Source organism: Bufo gargarizans, chromosome 4, assembly GCF_014858855.1.
Source record: "Bufo gargarizans isolate SCDJY-AF-19 chromosome 4, ASM1485885v1, whole genome shotgun sequence".
NCBI lineage: Eukaryota > Metazoa > Chordata > Amphibia > Anura > Bufonidae > Bufo > Bufo gargarizans.
This window is the reverse complement of record NC_058083.1, coordinates 84,559,139-84,585,734: the sequence shown is the minus strand read 5'-3', so window position 1 is coordinate 84,585,734 and position 26,596 is coordinate 84,559,139. Positions and strand designations below refer to the sequence as shown.

The 26,596-nt window shown below is 42.6% G+C and overlaps 1 protein-coding gene across 1 annotated transcript in view; it reads left to right on the top strand.

Annotated features, from left to right (window-relative positions):
* The window catches only part of LOC122935232 (ephrin type-A receptor 3-like), a 63,074-nt gene that overhangs the window by 9,154 nt on the left and 27,324 nt on the right, over positions 1 to 26,596 (top strand). The gene's annotated exons all lie outside the window — the stretch shown is intronic.

Below are 26,596 nucleotides of genomic sequence, written 5' to 3'. Positions count from 1 at the left end.
TGCAAGGAGGAAACCTTTGCTTTCCAAGAGAAACATCGAGGCCAGACTGACATTTGCCAGATATAAAGTTGACAAAGACCAGGACTTCTGGAATAATGTTCTTTGGACAGATGAGTCCAAAATTGAATTATTTGGACACAACAGCAGAGGACATGTTTGGCGTAAACCAAACACAGCATTCCAAGAAAAGAACCTCATACCAACTGTGAAGCATGGAGGTGGAAGTGTCATGGTTTGGGGCTGCTTTGCTGCAGCAGGACCTGGTCAGCTCACCATCATAGAATCCACGATGAATTCTACTGTGTATCAGAAGGTGCTTGAAGAACATGTGAGACCATCAGTTAGAAAATTAAAGCTGAAGCGGAACTGGACCATGCAACATGACAATGACCCAAAACATACTAGTAAATCAACCAAAGATTGGCTGAAAAAGAAGAAATGGAGAGTCCTGGAATGGCCAAGTCAAAGTCCAGATTTGAATCCCATTGAGATGCTGTGGGGTGACTTGAAAAGGGCTGTACGTGCAAGAAACCCCTCAAACATCTCACAGCTGAAAAAGTTCTGCATTGAGGAGTGGGGTAAAATTTCCTCAGACCGATGTCGAAGACTGGTAGATGGCTACAAGAACCGTCTCACTGCAGTTATTTCAGCCAAAGGAGGTAACACTCGCTATTAGGGGCAAGGGTGTCCTATCTTTTTCCTCAGTTAGAATAGGCATTTTTGTAGAATGACATTTACAGAAGATCTTGAAAAGACTTTTCTTCAGTTTTCTTTGTTTAGTCGGATTACTTTAATCTCTCTGTATTGTTGAAACGGAGATGAAATAACCTTTTATTAAAAATGTTACAAAAAACCACATGCTTTCAAAGGGTGTCCTAATTTTTTCACATGACTGTATATAGTTCCCCACATGCCAGAAATCTTCAGAGATCTTCCTCTAGTGATAGTTGTCACTATTCAAGCATGTAAGGCTGTTATTATGGGGAAACAGGAGACATTATAGGGAGAGGGGTTTTAGAGGAGAGAACTACAACCCCCAGCATGCTCAGACTGTTATTATGGAGCATCAGTGGACATTACATAGAGAAGGGTATAAGAAGAAATAACTACAACTCCAAACATGTTCAGACTATTATTATGGGGCATCAGTGGACATTACATGAAGAGGGGTATAAGAGGCAAAAACTGGAACTCGAAGTAAGTCCCGACTGTTAAACATTACATGGAGAGGGGTATAAGAGGAGAGAACTACAACTTTCATCATGTCCAAACTGTTATTATGGGGCCATGAGTGGACATTACATGGAGAGGGGTATAAGAGGAGAGAACTACAACTCCCAGCACGTCCAGATTGTTATTATGGTGCATTAGTGGTCATCACATGGAGAGCGATATAAGAGAGAAATACAACTCCCATCATTTCTAGGATGTTATTATGGGCTATCAGAAGACATAACTTATAGAGGAAAGCCACTAACCTGTCATATACACACAGTACAGGTGCTCCACCTATATAGTAACAGGTGCAATCTGTGCACTGCTGAGCTCTCTCTCAATGGGTAAATTGGTTGAAATGAAATTGGCTGGAGTGGAGTGAGCACCTTTAAAAGGCTGGGAGGTTTTGTGAGATGCTGCTGAAGTTTTGCAGCTTCCATACTTTTTCATAGCGTCTGAGAGTCTGTTAAAGTGAACGCAGCATTAAGCCTCCTGTGAGCTCTGCTCCTGCACAAAGTCGGTCTCTAGCCAAAGATGGAGATGAATAGAGAGAATACCCTTCACTGACAGCAGGATATTTAACAGCTTTTTGCAGCAGATTGCATATATTTTTCTTGTTTTTCAAGGTTTAGCGGCCCTTTAAAGGAGTTCTCTAGGAAACCGTTGCACGTACCATCAGCTCAGGGGGGTGGCGATGGGTAGTCCATGTGCGCCTACCTTCGCCAACCTATACCTGGGCTGGTGGGAACGTGAAATAGTGTTTGGGGATGAGAATAGCTGGGCAGAGCACATCTGTTTGTGGCTGCGTTATATCGACGATGTATTGATTGTGTGGTCAGGAAGTAAAATGGAATTCGACAACTTTGCACTGTCACGGGTGAAACCTTCACCATTAGATGATTCATCAACTGCCATACAATAGAGGTGGTATACCTGGCCACGTGTGTTTGTGGTAAACAATATGTGAGAAAAACGGCGCGTGAATTTCGCAGGAGGATCGGGGAACACCTGAACGACATCTGTAAAGGTGTGGATACCCCGATTGCGAAACATGTCTTTTCTTAACATAATCAGGACTTTGGGATGGTCAAATTCCAAGGTGTGGAAGTAATCAGAAGATTCCCAAGAGGTGGAGACTTGGATAAAAAATTGCTACAGAAAGAAACACAGTGGATATTTAGGGACTTAATGATTACAACTCATTTACTTGCTTTATCTAGAGCGACCTAAGTCCTGGTTTGTCCGTTGCTCCTATATATTGATCATCATTTCCAAATGTAGCATGGGTACATCTGGTTTATTGCACAATTATTATATCTAATTGTGCGATCCATTGTTTTTACTAAGCTAACTAAGGTTGTGCTTTATGTATTTTCATCATTTATTCGGTACACTATGCAGGGGCATGCTGATCTTGTTACGATTGTGAGTGGGTTAGCAGCCCCTGACAGCTCTCACCTTACCTTTCTTGCATTGATTCCTGCTCATTTGTTATATAGACCGCCGTCTTATTCCCTACGAACTATAACATGTGATGTTTTGACATCCTGGGTAGATCGCTCCGCTGATTGGCTGATGTGAGGGGCGGGGCTTAACCATGTCTGGACCACGCCCCAGCCTTGTTGATTGGCTGGCCCAGGCGCTCGACCTCTTTGAGGGGAGGAACCTCCTCCTCTTAATCCCCGCATTCTGGCAGCCGCGTACGGCCACTCTAGTGCTGTTTGCCGTGGCCTCTGCACATGGGGCCGGTGGCTTGTTTGCTTCAAAACTGTACCCTGTAAATAGCAATGCTCTTGGTTGTGCTCCTGGTGAGCCATTATTGGTGAAACGTGTAGAGCAACTTCAGCAGTCAGGGTGTGCTATGTGTACCGATAGTTAGTCAGTGAAACAGGTTGATTTGTGCCCCTATCACAGCCATTGCCTGCACATGTCTATCAAGCAGACACCTCATGCCTTGGCAAGCTGTCAGATATGGACAGATGTTTATCAACCTAATCTGCAGGTACACATCTAGCCTCCTCATCCTCCTCTCTACTTGTCAGGGATTATGATCCTGAATACAGATGATAAGAACTTTAGCTGAGTCTCTGGGGAATTTAGTTCATGAGGAGACATGAAGTACAGAGAGGACGGACAGGCTGTGGTAATGTGTTGCTGTGGTAATGGAGACTATAAACAAGTGCTGCTGCTCATTAGCCACACCTCACCCTCCTCTCATGTCTCCTCATCCTCTCCATTCCCACAGAGATTCACCTGTATTCAGGATCATGATTCCTGTCAAGCAGAGCAGAGAGGAGGCGGCACTATTGAGGCTCATTGTGGTGAAGTAACTTGTCCTGCTGTGTGATTAGGACAGGTTTTATGTGTACTGATAGGACGGCGGACATTTTTTTTGTCCTAATGATTGCTCTTTAGACAAAACAAGCCATCATAACTTATGAAAGGTATTTGGTAATATATTTATCATCAAATAATATTTAAGTATTTTCATTTTTTTAATTCCTGGAAAACCCCTTTAAGAACACATGCATGCTTAGTTAAGCCAAGCACACATGTGTATAAAGGAGTGGATTGTTATAAATAGCTTGTTTGGCCAACAGCAGTCTAAAGTTTATGGCAGTCATATACTTCTTATTCTTGGGTCCATCAAGCTGCAATTGATGCAGTTTTTGGAGAACCTTTAAAGAAGAAAATGTTGAATGCCAAATGTAGCAGTATGTAGTGTTGAGCATGAATATTCAATATCGTCACTTTGAGAATTTGCTAATATTTAGAATATAGTGCTATATATTCGTATTCGCGAATAGTGTTGATCGCAGATATTCTAATCGCAAATTTATTGCGAATATTGGCGCTTAGCAACATCCCTAGAAACCTATAGGAAAGTTGCCTACCCCTTAGTGTTGATTGCGAATATTCTAATCACAAATTTTTATCGTGAATATATTAAATGGCCGATTTTTGCAATCAAGTAAATAATGACTGGAGATCACGAATTCTCGAATTTGCAAATTTATGGCGAATATTCGGCCGAAAGTTTGCGAAATATCGCAAATTCGAATATTGCCCATGCCGCTCATCACTAGCAGTATTTTGTCTGACCATCATTTTTCCATGTCATGCCATCATTTTCTCCTCAAGGTAAAACGGTGTTTTAATTTCCCCCCATTGTACTTACATATGGCAACTATACTGCTGTTCTTCAGTATCAAGAAATGAAGGTCATGAGATTAATTTCTATGGGGAGTAGATCATTTCTCTTCTCCTAGGGGATCTACCAACCCTCTATTTAAGGGTTTCATAGGCAGCAGCTTTATATTATTTCATTAAGATAAAACAACAACATAGAAACATTTCCCTGAAGGTCATCATGATACATACATAATAGATGTAATCAGGCAGAAGATAAGCAATAACCGAGAGCCAGCTGCAAGTCAGCTAATAATGCCAGCAATTAACCAAAGACAAGGTCAGACACAATAGCATAGGAAGCACAGTGCTCTCCTAGTATACCAGTAGCTTAAAATACACACTAAAATTAAGACGATGAAATGAGGACACTATGAAAAGGAGGTAACAAAATGAGTATTTTATTATTTTCCGTAAGCTGTTATTTTTCAGTCTGAATATGAGCAGTTGTCATTTATCTCATATGGGATCAAGTAATATGCAGAGGTGTAAACCTTGACCCCCACTGCACAATGTGTAACCAAGTCCATCATCTACCGTTCTAGTACTGGTGCCTTTTTATGAACCCTTCCAGCAAAAGTACCCAAGTAATGTATGACTGCTACTCCTGCACCACATATAGCTACTCCCCTTATCTTTTAAGGCCCTGGACAGTGGACATTACATGGGGAGAGGTAGAAGGGGAGAGAACTACAACTCCCAGCATGTTCAGATTGTTATTATGGTACTTTTAGTACAGGTGTCTTTTTCTGAACCCTTCCAGCAGAAGTGCCCAAGTAAAGACTGCACCCCATATAGCTACTCCCCTCATCCTTTAAGGCCCTGGATTGGGACAATAATCATGGACGAACGTTCGTACGAATAATCAACCCCATACCGATCTATTGTTTGTGGGCAGCACATCCCTGTTAACAAAGGACGATGTACAGCCCAACAACGATGACTTTATGTGCCACATAAAAGATAAGCATGGCACCTTTCCACGTGACACTTAAAGGGCGCCTGTCAGCAGAAACAGAATCAACCCTAATAAACTAGACATACTGCATGGAAGAGTTTATTCTGCAGATTACTATGATATCTGTCTTATGAAAATAGGTCTCAGCATTCCAAAAAAAGAACAGTCTTGTATATAATATGTTTGTGCATATCAATGTAAAGCTTTCATATAGAGAAATAAGAAATCAAACATATAAGAACTGTGGAATGTGATGTCATGTCAGACTGGTCCAGCAAGAATAGCGGTTTAAGGAGGGCATGGTAATGGCATCATACCGTCAGGGTGTTTAGGACAAGATCACTGTATAAGGATAGTATTAGCCGGGTGTGAGCAAATTTTAGCCAGGGATCCCAAATTCTTGTCAATTCAATCAAAATACGCTAATCAAAATAATACAATTTCTTGAATGTAGAGATCGGTGGTATCTTCTGCCAACAGTGGGAGATTGGGGGAGTAGATGTGTCTCACCAGTACAGAGGAACTACAGCTTTGGCAGCTAGTAATAGTTGGGACCAATTGGGCTGGGAAAATGGGCTAAATGTTAAAAAAGATCAATATTAGGGATCAGCAAACGTAAACCTAGACTTTTTCACTGAAGTCCGGGTTCGGGTGATTTTTTATTATTTTCCGCTATAACAGGGTTATATCGGAAAATAATAGCATTCTTAAGACAGAATGAAAAAGAATAAAGCCATTTACGGGTTTAAAAACAAAACAAAACAAAAAAAAGTACCTCATCCACTTGATTGCGCTGCAGCAGTCTCTTCTATCATCATTCAGTATGACCTGCCAGAGGACCTGCGATGTGTGCAATGACATCACCACGCTCACCACGTGGGAGAGCGCAGTGATGTCATTGCGCATTTTGCATTCTGTCTTAAGAATGCTATTATTTTCAGATATAACCATTTTATAACGGAAAATAATAAAGTGAAGTTCGGGTCCCCATTGACTTCAATGGGGTTCAAGGTCAAGTTTGGATCTTGAACCTGAACTTTGACCCAAAGTTTGGCCGAACTTGGCGAACCTGAACTTCCACGGGTTCGCTCATCCCTAATCATTATGGGAATAAGTGGAGGAGCATTTGGACATATCTTTGCAATGGTTTATTGTTTAAATCATGTTTTTATGTTAAATACATTTTAAAAGAATTTTTGATGATATTTTTCATTTTCAATATTTATATTTAAACAAAAACCATAAAATCATGCAGTTTTCTCAGTGGCCACAAAGAATAATAGGCACTACAGTTATCTCCTTATCATTACAGGAAGGATTAGAATTACATATATCACCTCCTCCATTCACAATAGGTGATTGTCAGAGCTTATCTACTCCTTGTTTGTACAATGACCTCTGCACAGGTCACAGAGCTGCTTAGATAATGCTCCCATAGAAGTCACTGAGGTCCCCTCCTGACCACTGTGTCTATGGCCCATGTGACTGACATAAAGCAATTCTTGAAATGCTTTCTAAATACTGTTAAAAACAGCCCAGGTGGCAAGATGGCTGCCCCCATAATCATGTTCAGAAAATAGAATTTTAAAATCAGTAATAAAAAAATAAATGCAAACTAGAAATAAAGGATGCAGTATGTGTCGCTATCAGGTTTTAACTGGCAGTTTTTTTTGTTTGTTTTTTACACATTCCTTTTAAGTCGCTATCCCACCATAAATCAGTGTAAGTTCCAACCTGGGAAAGGCACCACCAGCATGTAGAGGGAATAGGACTGTCTATCTTATTTAGGACCACAGGTATTTTATACCATTTACTAACCAGGTTCTAGGTAGACTCCTGAAGTGTAATACAACAAGACAAGCCACACCACTTTTTATAAATATGAAGAAAATTTGGGGAAAATGTCACATCAAATCTTTCTCCCAAGCCTCACGGTATTAGATAGCATCTGTTGGAAGAGGTATGAAAAGAGTTTTATAGATCGTAGAGAGATGGTAAGTTTAGGGACAGGTAGAAGACACACAGCTGGCTTCTTAAAGCATGTAAGTTCCCTACTAATGGAGCTATGGTTTGGAAATTCCTTGTAATTGGTCAGTAGTTTGGAATAAGTGAGATCGTCTATTGAAGTGGATGAAAAAAGTGGTCAAAAAGATCAGGGAAAGTACCTTCTATTAGGATATAGTTTTATTTTTTTAATGAAAATGAGGGCTTCAGTGCAATGATCTCAGTCTAGTCCCACTTTGGCTCTTCAGCATGCCACTGCTGGCCACAGCGATTGGAGTACTGAAGCCCTCATTTGTATAAAGAATAAAAGTCCTTTTTCTCAGGAATGCTGCAGATGATTTTTTTTATAAAACACATCATTTTAATCAGTAGGATCAAACCTACCAGACAGTATACAGGTAAAACTCGAAAAATTAGAATATTATGCAAAAGTCCATTTATTTCAGTATTGCAACTTAAAATTAGAATATTGTGAAAAGGTCCAATATTCTGGGCTCAAAGTGTCACACTCCAGTCAGCTAATTAATCCATACCCCCTGAGCAAAGGGTACCTCAAAATAGTGACTTTGGGGTTTCATAAGCTGTAAGCCATAATCATCCAAATTATAACAAATAAAGGCTTGAAATATCTCGCTTTGCATGTAATGAGTCTATCGCATATGTTAGTTTTACCTTTTAAGTTGCATTACTGAAATAAATGAACTTTGCACGATATTTTAATTTTTCAAGTTTCATCTGTAGCTGATTTAATAGGATTGATCCTGCTAAACAATGCTCTTTAACTGCAATTATTACTCAAATGAATGTTTGTTCTTGATAATTGTCACGATCCTTAGTGCAAGTCTCACCATGTATAACCATCAGGCCAGGGGCGTTGCTAGGGTCTCAAAAGATCCGGGGCACAAGCCCCAATAAATATGCCCCCCCCCCCCCCCGCACTATGCTGTACTTGCTATACAGCGGCACTTACCTGTCACATCCAGGGCCTCCAGGTGACGTCTCCTCTCTGTCATCGTCTTCTCGGTCTGGACAACTTCTCTCAGCCGCCTCGTCTCTGCAGAGTGTGACACACAGACATCTTAGCTTCCTCACTTTCTATCATTATCCCCCAACTGGAGTCCCCACAGTGTTATCCTGCTGCTTTCTATGCCAAAACCTCAACCCCCCCCCCTCATACCCCCAAATACTATCCTAAAGAAACATTACTGCCCCCCATAGTAATAGTGCTCCTCATAGTCCCACCAATAGTAATTCCCTTCTAGAATGCCCTTATTAGTAACACTGCCCCAACCGTGATAATGCTCCTCAACAATGCCCTCCCATATTAATAATACCCTCACAGAGTCCCTAGTAGAAATAAGGCCCCCTATTGTTCCCCCAGTGGCAATAAAGCTCCCTACAGACCCCACAGTAGTAATAAGGCCCCCATAGTGCGCTTAGTAGAAATAAGGCAGATCTACAAGACCCTCCTATAGAGCCCCCAGTAGTAATAAGAACGCCTATAATGTCCCCTGGATCTGCAGTGCCCCCTGCAGTTATAATCCTCCCTCCACCATACAGTCCCATGTATATAACATCACCTCCTCCCCAGCCGCCTCCAACGCACAATCCTATGTAAACATCACCCCCTAAGGCTACTTTCACACTTGCGTTCATGTACTTGTACAGGACGGATCCGCACCGATATAATACAAACGAATGCATCCGTTCAGGACCAATTTGTTTGTATTAGATTTTAATTTCTAAGTCCCAATACGGATCCGTCCTGACTTACATTGAAAGTCAATGGGGGACGGATCCGTTTACAATTGCACCATTTTGTGTCAATGCAAAGGGATCCGTCCCCATTGACTTACATTGTCAGGACGGATGCGTTTGGCTCCGCAAGGCCATGCGGACACAAAAAACGCTGCTTGCAGCATTTTGAGGTCCGCCTCCAAAATGGAACGGGGGACCGCACGGAGCCGAACGAATGCATTCTGAATGGATCCGCATCCATTCAGAATGCATTGGGGTTAAACTGATGCATTTGGGGCTGCTTGTGAGAGACCTGAAACGGATCTCACAAGCGGATCACCAAACGCAAGTGTGAACGGACCCTAAACATTAAGTCCCATGTACATAAACATCATTCCCCCCCACCATCCACTTTCAACATACAGTCCCATGTAAATAACATCCCTCCCTCCCCCAGCCACCTCAAGCACACAGTTCCATGTCAATAACATCCCTCCCTTCAGCCCTAAAATACATCCCAGTTAAATAACTACAACTCCCAGTTTTTTTCTACCTCTCCCTTCACTTACCTCGCCTGTACAGACATCACTATTAGGCTCCTTCTCCTCTTGACTCCGGTCCAATCCTGAACTGGGAAGAGGCGAAAGACCTTTGGTGACATCACAGGCCATGTGATCAGCAAAACAGGCTGTGATAGGATGACCTGGATGGTGACATCATCCAGGTCATCCTATCACAGCCTGTTTTGCTGATCACATGACCTGTGATGTCACCAAAGGTCCTTCGCCTGTTCCCAGTAAAAGATTCAATTGTATTTGCCGTTCTGTGTACGGCAATACAGTTGCATCTAGCAGGCAGGCAGGACATTCGGGGCATGGGGAAAAACATCCGGGGCCCAGGCCCCGAATGTTTTAACCTAGCGACGCCCCTGCATCAGGCTATTTCCTTTCAGTGATTTTATTTACTAACACAATATCCTTATTAACCACCTCCCGTCCGCACGTTGACTATAAACGTCCGGGAGGTGGTTCTCTATATCCGAATGGACATTTGTGAGAGATCGCAGCTGCATGCTAATCATGCAGCTGCAGATCGGGTTGCCCATTTGTCAGTGACAGCAGGGCAACCCTTAGAGAAGGCAGGGACAGTTTCCAGGTGCCCCTGCCTTCTAGATCGCTGAATACACATCGCTCACCGAGCGCTGTGTATACAGAGCAGAAAGCGCTATGCGCTTCCTGTTCTGGCCTGGCGGTCAGGAGAGTACAGGAGCTGTGTGAGGTCTTTCACAGACCTCGATCAGCCCTGCACTGAGGCTGTACAGCACAGTATACCGCTGTACAGCCTCTCTGGGGGTGTATTTCCACTGCAACTGGTGCTACTATGTCAGGCCCAGTCACAGGAGAAATCAATAGTGGAAAAAAAAAAGTGAAGTTAAATGTCCCCCAGAGGTCTTGTATGACCTAAAATTAAAAAATAAAGTGTTAAAATAAAACAATTAAAAAAAGGTTTCACATGTAAAAAAAAATAAAAATTCCCAAGTAAGTAATTTAAAAAAAAATATTTACAATTGAAAAAAAATTGATAAAAAAAGAAAAAAATATAGCTCTCAGAACATGGAGACACTCAAACATTTTTTGGGTTAAAAAAATTGCTATCATTGTGTTAAAGTGAAATAATAAAAAAGTATACATATTAGATATCAGCACGTCCGTAACAACCAGCTCTATAAAAATATCACATGACCTAACCCCTCGGGTGAACACCGTAAAAAAAATTAAAATAAAAACTGTGTCAAAAAAAGCAATTTTTGTCACCTTACATCACAAATAGTGCAACACCAAGTGATCAAAAAGGCGTACCGTATGTCCCACAAAATGGTACCAATAAAACCATCTGCTCATTCCGCAAAAAATGAGCCCCTACATAAGAAAATCGCAAAAAAAGACACTAAAACATAATTTTTTGGGTTTTACCTTTTTTTTTATTTTTATTGTGTTAAAGTGAAATAAATAAATAAAAGTATACATATTAGGTATCGCCGCGTCTGTAAATACCAGCTCTATAAAAATATCACATGACCTAACCCCTCGGGTGAACACCGGAAAAAATAAAAAATAAAAACTGTGTCAAAAAAAGCACCTTACGTCACAAAGAGTGCAACACCAAGTGATCAAAAAGGCATATGTCTCACAAAATGGTACCAATAAAACCATCACCTCATCCTGCAAAAAATGAGCCCCTACATAAAAAATATTTAAAAAAATAAAAAAAACTATAGCTCTCAGAACATGGTTTCAAAAATGCTATTATTGTGTGAAACTTAAATAAATAAGAAAAAGTATACATATTAGGTATCACCATGTCCATAACCAACTGCTCTATAAAAATGTCACATGACCTAACCCCTGACGTGAACGCTGTAAAAATAAATAAATAAAAACTGTGCTAAAACAACCAATTTTTTGGTAACCTTGCCGCATAAAGTGTTATAATGAATGATCAAAAAATCATATGTACCCAAAAATAGTACCAATAAAACTTGCACCTTATCCCCTAGTTTCCAAAATGGGTTTCTACTGTAAGGGTGCATCAGGGGGGCTTCAAATGGGACATGGCATCTAAAAAACTGTTCAACAAAATCTGCCTTCCAAAAAGCTTGAGGGGTGTAGTTTCTATAATGGGGTCATTTATGGGGGTATCCACTATGTAAGCCCCACAAAGTGACTGGTCCTTAAAAAGTGGGTTTGGGCAATTTTTTTAAAATTCTAAACTTCTAAGTCTTCTAACGTCCTAAAAAAATTAATATTTTTATGAGGTATCACTTTCTGTTTTAAAGGCAGAGAAATGGAAATTTTGAAAATTGCTAATTTTTCAAAATGTTTGGTAAATTTGGGATTTTTTCATGAATAAAGGTGAAATATATTGACTCAAATTTATGACTATCATGAAGTACAATGTGTGACGAGAAAACAAACTCTAAATGGCTTGGATAAGTAAAAGCGTTTCAAAGTTATTAACACATAAAATTAGATACGTCAGATTTGCAAAATTAGGCCTGGTTAGGAAGGGGGCAAATGGCCCGGATGTGAAGTGGTTAAGTGTCCATCACCTCCATTGGAAAATTTTAGTCTGTAGACATGATGGCAATATATCATTTCAAGCAAAATTTTACTACTCCAGTTGGTGGAAGATGTTGGTGAACCTAGATTTATCAAGTTTTTTTTAAAGTCTTTTAGAGTTTTGATTCTCCAGAGGAACGTCCATGCAAGGATCAAAAAATAATCTGCCCTCCTAAAGCTCTTTGAATGTGAAATATTTGAACAAATATAGCCTAGCTGCAATACCTTTGAAACAAAATTCCTGGATAATCCCTTTCGATAAGATCACAGTTTCTGCGTTAACCCAAAGGTTATGTGTTTTCAGAGATTGAGATCTAAAGGTCAAATGAATCTGAAGAAGTATAAAATACCAGCTGATCTCTGTGAAGGACACACAATGCTGAATTTGTAAAGGAAAATAGTTAAAGTGTTGGGTTCTATTCAAAAAGTTCTAGGCATGCTTCTAGTTAATCATTTTTCCAGTGAGGAAACATGGCATCCACAATACCAAGATGTATGTTCTCCAATTGAACACTTTTATTAGCCTCAAAGAAGAACTAGATAGTAAATGTAGAGGATTTCCACATAGCTTTCAACAAAGGGTGTGCGACATAATAAGACATTAAATAACCCCCCCCCCCCCCCCCCCTCCCCGGGCTGGTTATCATGACAAAACCCCTGGTACCTTAAGACTTGGTGGTTGTTTGCCCACTATTGCCCATGATCCTTGGGGTAATTCCCCACACAATTTGCTAATGTTTCACAAGGACCCCCACACAGATTCTCTCCAACCATTAAAGTAAGTGATGCATCCAATCTTGGCTGAACTCTCCCCAGGATTATCATAGCAGATACTTCTCGATGGCACGTAGAGTTGCTCAAGAACTTGTCAATGACATTGACTAGTCTAAAAAACCTACTGGACCAGTGAAAGCCAAGCTAGCATAATTGTTTGCTTTTTTGGAGTCAGAAAAAAATATAGGTGGTGAATCTAATCCAATTATATCAATCTGTAGTAAACCTAAAACAAATTCTGTTCATTGACCCAAGAGCCCAAAGAGCAATTTGTGCACTAGTTTGGAATATGTGCTTTAGATATTTTTTTCTGGACTCCTCTAAGTAATTTTTTTCTCTCTACTTCAGTTAGAAGCCATGTAGACGCTTATTCTAGAACATTGCGTCAAAAGGTTATGCCAAGTTTTGAATTTATACCCTTTCACAGGATAGGGGATAACTAACTCATCAGTGGTGTTACAACTGTTGGAAATCCACCCATCCTGAGGACAGGGGTCCCATTCCCCTGATATGATAGAGCGACAAGTTGCACATACGCCCTGATGCTCCATTCTCTATGGGACCATTGAAAATAGCTACTTTATCAGATTTAAGGAATGAGACCCTCATTCTTGGACTTGATGAGGGTCCCAGCAGTTGGACCCTCACCAATCAGTTACTTACACCTTATATTGTGGTTAGGGTATAACTTCAAATTGTGGCACAACCCCTTTAAGATGCCTATTTGCCTTCAATAGCTGTCAATGAGTGTGCAGCCAACAGTTGTTCCTCCTGACTCACCCATGCACTTACATGCTTGGTTCGGTCGTGCATGCATGTGTTTTCAATGGCATTAGAGGAAAAAAGACACTTCTAGACACATCTGGCAAGAGCTGATCTCCTGCCTGAGCAAAGCATATGGCTTTGAAATTCAACTTGCTTTGTGCTTCTTTGTCCCTCATACACATTATGTAGTCACATGGCACAGATGGCCAACAATGATCTAATGTCTACGGTCGCCTTTATTCTATTGTGATAGGTTTAAAATTTAACTTTTTAAAGCCTTGCCTTCAAAGAATAAAAAAGATTTAGAAATCCTGCAAAAATGTAAAACACTCCACATACTGTATGTGAAGAATAACATTGCTGTTGGAACGAGACACATTGTGGCCTTTAATAACCTATTAAATATAAGTTCATTATATATATATATGTTCAAATATATGTATCATTATGCAGATTTCTCCATAAATTATTATAATTTGAGCCTTTTCAAGGATCTTAGTCCTTCAGAATCTGATAAGAAATGTCATTGTGAGAATTCCACTTAGCGGTAAACTCTTAACATCATCTAGCCTTCAAGCTTCAATGTGTTTTTTCTTTACTTGGCTTCAGCTTCATTTATGTGAAGCAATAGAAAGAAGAAACATTTGTTTATTCAATTCCTTTCTTCGGGTGACAAAACCTTTCTTTAGTAATTGGAGAATGAATGGAATTGAGGTAGACAGATTCAGGCTTCTCTTTGTAAAATCATATTTTCTTTAGCACAAGGTGTGGGAAAACAGCATGCAATTACTTTCATATCCACTTTATTGTACAGAAGTGGATGCATTTCTGGCTTGTTTTGTTCCCAAGAGTATAAAATTGTCATAAGGGGTCACGATTAAGGCAGACTGAGTATATGATATATTTATATATATATATAGCCTTGCGGTTCGCCCAGCGGTCGTTTCACGGCAAACTTTGCTCGTTCGCGGTTCGCCGAACGGGCGAACATATGGCAATGTCCGTCGGCGCTATATTATTTTACATTGTGAAGAACTTTGACCCATGACACATCCATCAGATGGTATAGGACAGCCAATTGAGACGTTTCAGCACATGGACATACTCCCTACCTTATAAATAAACCCGATCCGGCCGCCATTTTACATTCAGTCTTTTGCCAGTATAGGGAGAGGTTGCTGTGTGGAGCAGGGACAGACTGTTAGAGACACCAAACACTAGCTAATAGGGCCACAAAATTCCTTTTAAGGACTGGTATAGGTGTGCTATCGATAGGTGTGACATACTGAGGGGTGTGATATAATTATAATATACTTTCTAACATAGAAAGTATATTATAGTGCATTTGTATTGTGCAGCAGTTGTGTGCCAAACTCTATGGGAACAAATAATTTCTACTGGTGTGATATACCAGTTGCCCACCCAAAAAACTGATTAAGGCAGGGGTGTTATATACTAATAATATACTTTTTATATAGTGCATTTAGGTAGTGCAGCATTTGTCTGCGGTTTTGCTGCGTTACCGCAGCTACACAGAGTGACAAACGCTATTGAAACCAATAATTTCTACTGGTGTGATATATCAGTTGCCCCCCAAAAAAGTGGAAAAAAAAGTAGGCTACAGTAAAATTGTTATTCAGTGACCACATAATGTACCTCGAGTCACATAATCATAATTTCTTTTATGTCAGGTGAATGCCTAATTTTTAAGGCCCGTACTCGTGTGGCCTAAAATACATTTTTTCTAGGCTCCAACAGGGCACATTTCAGAGAATTTCCCTTTAAGACGCATAAAAATGTCCCCTGATTAAGATACATATTTTTTGTTGGAATTTTTGTCATTGATCCCCCTCTAGTATGTCACTGTCCATGCTGTGGGACTATTTGTGCACTTCTACTGAGTATTTGGTGGCTGCAAATATGAGATTAAAGTTTTTAAGGTTCGCCTGCCATTAAAGTGAATTGGGCCAGCCGCGAACTTTCGGTTTGCAAACATTTGATCGCATTTGAGAACCGTCCCGGCCGATGTTCCGATGTTCGTCCATCACTATATATGTATATATATATATATATATATATATTCACACACATATACTCAGTTTGCCTTAATCATGACTCTTAGGTCTCTTTCACAGGACCATTTTTTTTCCTGTTTACGGGACGTTTTTTGCTTTCCGTATACATATATACATGTTATATATATTGCTTTCGGAAAGTCTTTAGACCCTTTCACTTTTTTTTTCTTTACAATTTGTTATGTTGTGGCCTTGAGTGCAGATTGATGGGGGAAAACTTGAGGGGAGATTTATAAAACTGATGTAAAGTAGAACTGGCTAAGTTGATCATAGCAACCAGATTCCATTCATTTTTGACAGTTCCTTTGGAAAATGAAATGTGGAATCTGATTAGTTGCTGTGGACAACTAAGCCAGTTTTACTTTACACCAGTTTGATAAATCTCCCCCTTGTTTATTTTTTTATTTTAGCATCAAGGCCACAATATAACAAAATGTGAAAAAGTGACGGGGTGTGAAGATTTTCAGAATGCATTGTGTTTTTTTTTTTTCTTCAGGCTCTTGTCTGTAGGTTGTATTTAAGATCCCCATTAGAGATGAGTGAATTTTTTATTTGATTAGGCCGGTTTGCCAAATTTTTCAGAAAAATTCAATTTGAACCGAATAAATTACGTTAAAAAACGGCTATTCCCATGCTGCAGAAAGCCTTTATAGGGGTGGAGAACACTGTGCTTTGCAGTAACACGCATAGGGAGTCTGCTGTGGTAGTGAAACAATACTGTGAGTCCGTATGACATGCAGATGACACGGGTCGCTCTTAGAATCACTGCCCACTTCACTTATTTGGGAAGTCACGGGGCTAAAACTGACCAAATAACTCAAGTGTGAACTCAGCCTTACAGGTCGATGTTAGTGTCAAGAAGAAGTGCACCCCTTTTACACCCTCGTCAGCTGATTCCACATAGATGTCTACAGAACCTCTTCTATTAAAAGCTTATACAAGTAGAGCCCCCCCTGACAGAGTGGAGAGGGTGTCAGCAGTAAGTTTGTGTTGACGTCACTGATTAATTTGCCCTTCCTCTGATCCGTCAGAAGAATAACCCACAAAAAACGGATACTGTCTGTGGAGCATCCGCCTTCACTCAGTCAGCATTTGGTCAGTAATCCATCAGCATTGCTAAAACAGAGATGACACGTAAACCGAATATTTGCATGTCTTCTGTGTTTTCTACCCACTCCTGCTTTTGGCGACCAATTCATAAGCCAATTCTGATGGGACCATAAAGGCCTAAAGCTGCTACACAGACAGGATCCGTTGTGCATCTAATTTTTCCTTCCTTCTGACGGATCAGAAGAAGTGTCAAATAAATGATGATGTCAGCCAGGCCGAAAGCAAAAATAGTGGACCAGTCATGAAGTGGGGAGGGTGGGAACAGCACGAGAAGTTCACAGTGTGGACCTACGACATAGTGGTGAGGTGGAAGCAGCATGAGGAGACCACAGAGTGGCCCAATGACAGGGTCTGGAGGTGGCAGCAGCATGAGTAGGCCACACAGTGCCACAATGACCGAGTATGGAGGTGGCAGCAGCATGAGGAAGCCACAGAGTGGCAGTGGCAAAATGACAGAGTCTGGAGGTAGCGGCAGCATGAGTAGGCCACAAAGTGGCACAATGACAGATACTGGAGGTGGCAGCAGCATGAGCAAGCCACAGAGTGGCACAATGACTGAGTCTGGAGGTGGCAGCAGCATGAGTAGGCCACAGAGTGGCATAATGACAGAGTCTGGACGTGTTGGCAGCAGCAGCATCAAGAGGAGGCAACAGAGTGGCACAATGACAGAGTCTGGAGGTTGCAGCAGCATGAGAAAGCCACAGAGTGGCACAATGACAGAGTCTGGAGGTGGCAGCAGCAGCATCAGTAGGAAGCCACAAATTGGCACAATTACAGAGTCTGGATGTGGCAGCAGCAGCATTAGGGGGAAGCTACAGAGTGGCACAATGACAGAGTGTGGAGGTGGCGGCAGCAGAATCAGGAGTAGGCCACAGAGTGGCACAATGACAGAGTGTGGAGGTGGCAGCAGCAGCAGAATCAGGATAAGGCCATCGAGTGGCACAACAACATAGTATGGAGGTGGCGGCAGCAGCAGCAGCATCAGTAGGAAGCCACAGAGTGGCACAATGACCGAGTCTGGAGGTGGCAGCAGCATGAGTAGGCCACAGAGTGGCACAATGACAGAGTCTGGAGGTGTCGGCAGCAGCAACATCAGGAGGAGGCTACAGAGTGGCACAATGATGGAGTCTGGAGGTAGCAGCAGCAACATCAGGAGGAAGCCACAGAGTGGCACACTGACCGAGTCTGGAGGTGGCAGCAGCATGAGGAAGCCACAGAGTGGCACAATGACAGAGTCTGGAGGTGGCAGCAGCATGAGTAGGCCACAGAGTGGCACAATGACAGAGTCTGGAGGTGTTGGCAACAGCGGCATCAGGAGGAGGCAACAGAGTGGCACAATGACAAAAGTCTGAAGGAGGCAGCAGCATCAGGAGGAAACTACAGAGTGGCACAATGACTGAGTCTAGAGGTGGCAGCAGCATGAGGAAGCCACAGAGTGGCACAATGACAGAGTCTAGAGGTGGCAGCAGCATGAGTAGGCCACAGAGTGGCACAATGACAGAGTCTGGATGTGGCAGCAGCATTAGGAGGAAGCCACAGAGTGGCACAATGACAGAGTCTGGAGGTGGCGGCAGCAGCATCAGGAGTAGGCCACAGAGTGACACAATAACAGAGTGTGAAGGTGGCGGCAGCAGCAGCATCAGGAGGAGGCCACAGAGTGGCAAGGTGATATAGTGTGGATAAGGCAGCAGGAGCAGCATCAGGATACCAGACAGTGGCAAGGTGACATAGTGTGGATACGACAGCAGCAGCATCAGGATACCAGACAGTGGCAATGTGACATAGTGTGAATACGGCAGCAGCATCAGGATACCACAGAGTGGCAAGGTGACATAGTGTGGAGGTGGCGGCAGAAGCATCAGGATACCACACAGTGGCAAGGTGACATAGTGTGGATAAGGCAGCAGCAGCATCAGTATACCACAGAGTGGAAAGGTGACATAGTGTGGAGATGGCAGCAGCAGCATTAGGATACCACAGAGTGGCGAGGTGACATAGTGATAATAAGGCAGCATCGGCATCAGGATACCACAGAGTGGAAAGAGGACATAGTGTGGAGATGGCAGCAGCAGCTGCATCAGGAGACCACAAAGTGACCTGGAGTAGGAAGGTGGGTGGCGATATCATGTTTTAATTCAGCTTAGTCCTCAGCAAAGCACTAGTATGACAATACAACAGCAGGTAAATGACACATTGTACCCACAAATTATACTGGCAGCGCACAGCCAGTAAGGTAACAATGTTACATTCCTAGCTAGGAAACTATAGCAGGAATTGCAATTTACACCTAGAAGCGCAAGCTGCGGCTAGCTGGCAATTTTAGAATTTACCTTTTAGGAAAATATATTAGTTAGACCAATTAAAAGCTAAGTTTTAGTAAAAAGTAGGTGTAGGATTAAGAGGTGTAATTTAGTCCATAGGACATTAGAGGTTTTGGTTTATTAAGTAAAACACCGCATCCTGACACTGTAAGGGAAAACTAAGTAGTTGGTGGCAATATTAGTACCCGCTGACGAAGGTGGTTGAAAGAAGGAGCACTTGTTATCAGATGTGTGGCATTAGGCGGCTGGCAGCATCAGAGTAGTGGCTGAGGTAGGTAGAAAGAAGAAACCAGTCTCTTTTGTCAAAGTGTTGTGGCACCATGGATGATCGAGTCTGATGCATCTGGAATTCGTGGGTGGAAATCCTGGCTGATCCATGCCTGATTTATCTTGACAAAGGTCAGTCTCTCCACATTTTGGGTGGATAGGCGAGTTCTCCTTGGGGTAATTATGGCCCCCGCTCTGATGCCACACTACTGGCCAGGCAGGACAGCTTTTCCAGGGCAAACTCGGCTAGTTACGGCCACAAATCCAGTTTGGCTGCACAGTAGTCCAGTGGATCTTCAATGTGGGGTGGCATGGTGCTGTCCAAGTATGCCACCACCTGCTGGTTCAGGTCCTGCTCCAGGTCTACCTGCTGCTGTTGGTGAGTAGTTTCTTCACTTTGCAATGAAGAAAGCTCATCAGCGACTGTAGCTGCTGATGGAGCTGATACTACTCCTGCCACCCCACCCCTCCCCAGCAGTCATGGCAGAGGAACGTGAGCACAGAGAGCCCCCCCCCCCCCCGGTCAGACCTGCGAGAGGATGGACGATGACGCAGATAGCCAGCAGCCAACTGACTACATAGGATGTCTCTGTAGTAGTTCAATTTATCCTCTCAGTGGGTTTAAAAATAGCCCCCATTCTGGACCGGTAGCAAGGGTCCAACAAGGTGTTCGTATAGTCTTATAGTTGGTCCAACATATAGAGGGTGGAATTCCAACGGGTGGAAACGTTGCATATCAGCCTATGTTGGGGGATGCTGTTCTGCTGCTGCAGCTCAAGGAGGGTGTGCTTTGCGGTGTACCAGTGGCTGAAGTGCATGCAAAGTTTCCTGGCCATTTTTAGGATGTCTTGCAGATGGATTTAAGACTTCAGGAACCGATTGACAACCAGATTGAACATGTGTGCCATGCAGGATGCATGGCTCTGCCTTTCTTGATGCAGTGCCGACACCATGTTCTTCCCGTTGTCGGTGACTATGGTTCCGATTTTTAGTTGTCGCGGAGAAAGCCAGGATTCAATTTCTTGAAGAATCACACAGAGCAGTTCCTCCCCTGTGTGACTCTGTTCGCCAAGGCAAACCAGGTGCAGAACAGCATGACAGGGCTTGTACTGCCTTTTTGGAAAATAAATTACAGGTTGGGACTCTCCACCTCGGCTCGGCACGAGCTATCCGTTCTCTGAAAGGTGCAGAGTCCACCACTTGGAAAGGGAGGGACTGCAGCACTAGCAACTTGGACAGGAGCACGTTCAGCTTCTGCCCCGTTGGATGCGTGCACGCATACTGCTGTCTCTTGGCAATCAGTTCGGTGATCGATTGCTGACGGAATGCGTGATGAGGAGTAGTGTTAAATATATGAATAGCAAATTTTTATCGCGAATTTCGCCACTTTGAGAATTTGCTAATATTTAGAATATAATGCTATATATTCGTTATATCGAATATTCTGCATTTTATTTCCATCTGAACATATGATTCCTCTCTGCTTCTTGTTTGTGGGCCAATGAGAAGGAAGCAATGTCGGGTTCACAACAATACTTAGTGCACCAATCAGTAATCTGTAGTCAGACCTGCTAAAATGTGAAGTTGAACGTAGTGGAAAAATATTCTAATCACTGCCGATTAGCAAAATCGCTAATATATTGGAGCATTTGACTCTATCTGCATGTAAAGCTATTGTAATCTTCTGCCGTGCCAACCATTTTCTCCAGTCTCAGGAGAAACTCATGAAAATTCTTGAAAAATATAACCAAAGTGACTCACGTTTTTATTTCGCCTTACGAATTAGCATTACGCGATTTTTACATTGCTGATTTTTCGCATTCAATAAAATAATCTCGAATTATAGAATTATTGAATATATGACAAATATTCTACAAAATATTCGTGAAATATCGCCAATTCGAATATAGCCCCTGCCGCTCATCACTAACGAAGAGTAGGAGGAGCAGGAGCATCAGGACCGGCAGATGATGGGAGGGATAGACAGCTCCCTTCGGCTGAGGTGGTGGAGCCTTGACTGCCGGGTGCGGGCCAGTAGGTGATGCAGCAGTTGCTGCGGCAGGCTGGACCACCACATCGGAGCCACGGTTCTTCCAAGCCACTGAATGGCGACGCTGCATATGTTGACGCAGGGCTGTAGTGCCAACATTGGCACCCTGGCCACGCTTTACTTTCTGCCCACAGATTCTACATATGGCCACTTTCACCTCCTCCGGCGGCTTTACAAAAAACTGCCACACCGCAGAGTAGGTGATTTTCTTCCCAACGGTCCGCACTGACTGACTGCTACTGCCGCTGACTCCGTGAACCCCTGCACCACTACTTCCCGGGCAGGTAGGCTACTGTGAAGCAGGTGCTATACCCCGTGCCCGTTTGGCTCCCGACCTCTCACTGTTGCCACTCTGCTCACTCCCGGCCACCCTATCAACTTGCTGGCTCCGCCGCTGGCTCACAGGCAAGCTGCCACCCTCTTCTCCTGATAATGATGAAGCCCCTTCTGCACCCGGATCCCAAGTGTGATCGGCTTCATCATCATCGAGTAGTGTCTGCACGTCACTGATGTCCTCCGCAACAGTCGCAAGACCACCTCCCATGCCACTCTCAATCACTACTTGACCGCCTAGCGGAGGAAGTGGCGGATGTCTCGTCCAGATCTTGGCTGGCCAGTAGCTGCTTACTGTCCTCTAGTAGCGCGTCCTCGCTGTATAGTGGAGATGAGCCCACAGCATGCCATACTTCTGTAGGTAATGGAACAGCAAAGGACAGAGTCAGGTTGAGGACAGGTGATTGCATAGGGACTTCTCCCGGGCCATGCCAACTAAGGTTTGTGTCTGACAAACCCTTGGCTGGGGGTGTCTGAGGTCACTTGGCATGACGTGGATGACCGAGTTAACCAATCAAGAACCACTGGGTTGCTGGTCAAGACACAACCGCTTGATGACATCCGGAGCGCAGGTCTCTCACTGCTACTCCTGCTGCCACGAGCCCATACTCTGCTGTGACCTCTGCTGCACCAGAAACAGTTAGGCCTCTGCCACTCCTCTGTGCATGGCCTGGCACTTCTTTGCCTGACATACTTTAAGCTGAACTAAATGAATTAAACGCAAATTAAAACACCCCTAAAAGCGACTAATATATTTTTCTTTTTGTACTGAAATACGCCCCTATACACTTTCATCAAAAAATAATTGCAAAAGTGAACTGAGAATATATTTTTCTTGTAGTATTGAAATACACCCCTATAAGCTTTCACCAGGAATAAATTAAGCAGTGAAGTGCGTATAGATTTTTCTTTTTGTTACAGAAATATGCCCCAAAAGCTTTCACCAGGAAAAAAATTAAGCAGTAATGTGTGTATCGATTTTTCTTTTTGTTACTGAAATAGGCCAACAAATGCTTTCACCAGGAAAAAATTAAGCAGTGAAGTGTGTATAGATTTTTCTTTTTGTTACAGAAATATGCCCCAAAAGCTTTCACCAGGAAAAAAATTAAGCAGTAATGTGTGTATCGATTTTTCTTTTTAAAGTAAAAGTATATTAGTGAGATGCACAGGGTGGTTGATACACCAAAAAGGGTGCTCTCAGTTTCGCAGCGTCACCCCACTGCTAAGACAGGATTAAAAATTCTAAATGAAAAACCTGAGCACACCTAAGATATTTGGTAACTAAGTCTTTATTAATTATAGTGATGGATCAGTAGATCATACTAGTAGTATTAAAATGTTGGAGAATATTAAAACATTAAAGGAACAATACAGCCACGATAAATTGCAATAGATTACAAGAATATTAAAAGAGCCTTAAAAAAGCCTTAAAAAACCATGCAGCCACAATACATTGTAGTAAATAATAGAAAAGCCACATTCGATTGCATAGAGTCGTATTGTAGAGTATTGTAGCTAATGTTTGGCGGAGAGTGATCGGTTTGACGATAGTGTGTCGCACAGTAAAGAACTCTCACCGCCTACACCTTAGGTACAATGCGCTTGGATTAGTATGATGACAGTGCGCATTTGATATTTGATAATCTGTACTAACACAATCTAAACACAAAGAATACAAATTGTATTAAGAAGCAGGAAACCCAATTGTAACTATCTCACCAATGTGTTGGTGGAATAGGTAAAAGTTCCCTGGTGTGGATGGTTCGGATGATATATTGTCTCAATATATGAAGGCAATGTAGCACTTGAGGATGGTTGTTAAATGGCTTCCATAATAGTAGAGCAGGTGAAATGATCTCAAGTGAGTACCTGTTTTGAAGCTGACCCAGCGGCGTCCCGCTTTGGGTCAGGAATCGCTCTTGCAATATATCAGTTTAGAGGTATAGAACGCTCTTACCGGTGTCTGCCGTCTTTCGGAGTTTGTTCCCGTTACGCTCGCTGCAGTCGGGTGGATCCTTTATGTTCAGCTGTGAATCACCTGTTTGCAGTATAGTTGCTGCTTGCGACCTCACCTATTTCGGATCCAGGTAGTGTGTAACAATGGTGACAATGGTGATCGGTTCCAGAGTCGTCCTTTGATATCCTCAATGTGGTGCACTCACATAAGCTTGGGGGGTCAGACCAGACGCGTTTCGGGGCTAGGAACCACTGAGGAAGGGGATACTCTAGCCCCGAAACGCGTCTGGTCTGACCCGCCAAGCTTATGTGAGTGCACCACATTGAGGATATCAAAAGACGACTCTGGAACCGATCACCATTGTCAGCCGGTCTGAAACTTCTGCCCGGAGGGTTGGTACACACTACCTGGATCCGAAATAGGTGAGGTCGCAAGCAGCAACTATACTGCAAACAGGTGATTCACAGCTGAACATAAAGGATCCACCCGACCGCAGCGAGCGTACCGGGAACAAACTCCGAAAGACGGCAGACACCGGTAAGAGCGTTCTATACCTCTAAACTGATATATTGCAAGAGCGATTCCTGACCCAAAGCGGGACGCCGCTGGGTCAGCTTCAAAACAGGTACTCACTTGAGATCATTTCACCTGCTCTACTATTATGGAAGCCATTTAACAACCATCCTCAAGTGCTACATTGCCTTCATATATTGAGACAATATATCATCCGAACCATCCACACCAGGGAACTTTTACCTATTCCACCAACACATTGGTGAGATAGTTACAATTGGGTTTCCTGCTTCTTAATACTATTCGTATTCTTTGTGTTTAGATTGTGTTAGTACAGATTATCAAATATCAAATGCGCACTGTCATCATACTAATCCAAGCGCATTGTACCTAAGGTGTAGGCGGTGAGAGTTCTTTACTGTGCGACACACTTTCGTCAAACCGATCACTCTCCGCCAAACATTAGCTACAATACTCTACAATACGACTCTATGCAATCGAATGTGGCTTTTCTATTATTTACTACAATGTATTGTGGCTGCATGGTTTTTTAAGGCTTTTTTAAGGCTCTTTTAATATTCTTGTAATCTATTGCAATTTATCGTGGCTGTATTGTTCCTTTAATGTTTTAATATTCTCCAACATTTTAATACTACTAGTATGATCTACTGATCCATCACTATAATTAATAAAGACTTAGTTACCAAATATCTTAGGTGTGCTCAGGTTTTTCATTTAGGATTTTTCTTTTTGTTACTGAAATAGGCCAACAAATGCTTTCACCAGGAAAAAATTAAGAATTGAAGTGTGTATAGATTTTTCTTTTTGTTACAGAAATAAGCCCCTATACGCTTTCACCGGGAAAAAATTAAGCAGTGAAGTGCATATAGATTTTTCTTGTTGTTAATGAAACATCAGTGACATACAGTGTAATTTTTTTTACCGCTGGTGACAGGAACATTATCTGCATCTCCTGTGTAACGTGTGCGCAGCCTAAAAATATCGGTGACATCCATTGAATTTTTTCTGTAGACGGTGTCCGCTGCGGACAGTTACATTACCTGCGCTACATCTCCTGTATATATCAGTGACATTCAGTCTAATTTATTTGCTGCTGGTGGCAGCGAAATTACCTGCGCCACATGTACTGTATAACGTTTGCCCATGCTAAATATCAGTGACATTAATTCAGTGAATTTTTTATTAGCCACTGGTGACAGCGACATTACTTGCGCTATACCTTTTGTATAACGTGTGCGCATCCTAAATATCAGTGACATTCATTCAGTGTAATGTTTTATTAGGCGGTAGTGACAGCGACATTACTTGTGCTATACCTCCTGTTTAACGTGTGTGCATCCTAAAAATATCTGTGATATTCTGTGTACTTTATTTGCGCATACACTTACAAAACCAGCGCTACTGTACATGTGACATACTTGCAAGCATATATACCATTTAATATGAGCAAGACTAGCAGTAAGGAAAGGGAAAGTGGCCGTGCTGCCATGGCCCTGGGCGCGGGGAAACTGTGCCTGCTGCCAGAGCCAGAGCACAAGAAACCCTCTCATCCACGATACCTAGCTTTATCGTCGGTTGGATTGCAGCAGATAATGCTTCCAGTCGGTTACGCACCACCCTGTCTTCCACAAAGTCCAGTCTCAGTAGCCAAGAGTCTGGTCAACAGAATCCCCACCCTGATACTCCTTCCTCCCACCATGGAGAGTCTTGGCAAACAGAGGAGCTGTTTTCATCACCATTCCTTAATTTGGGCCTCTCGAAAAGCCCACTTGAAGAGGGACATAAGGAGATCTTGTGCCCTGATTTTCAAACTCTGGAGCATCCACAGTCAGAAGAAGATGACGATGGGGAACGGCAATTAGTGTTTCACGAGGTGGATGATGATGATGATGAGACACAGTTGCCAATAAGTCAACCGCAATTAGTGTCTCAAGAGGTTCATGATGAGGATGAGACACAGTTGTCAATAACTGAGGTTGTTGTTAGGTCAACAAGTCAGGAGGATGACCAAAGTGAGGAAGTGGAAGAGGAGGTGATGAAGTCACTGACCCAACCTGGGAAAGTGGCAAGCCGAGCGAGGACAGCAGTACAGAGAGCGAGGGATCCGCAGCACCGCAACAGGCTGGAAGAGGCAGTGGGGTGGCAAAAGAGAGTAGGCGGGCCACACCAAACAGGCCCACAACTGTTC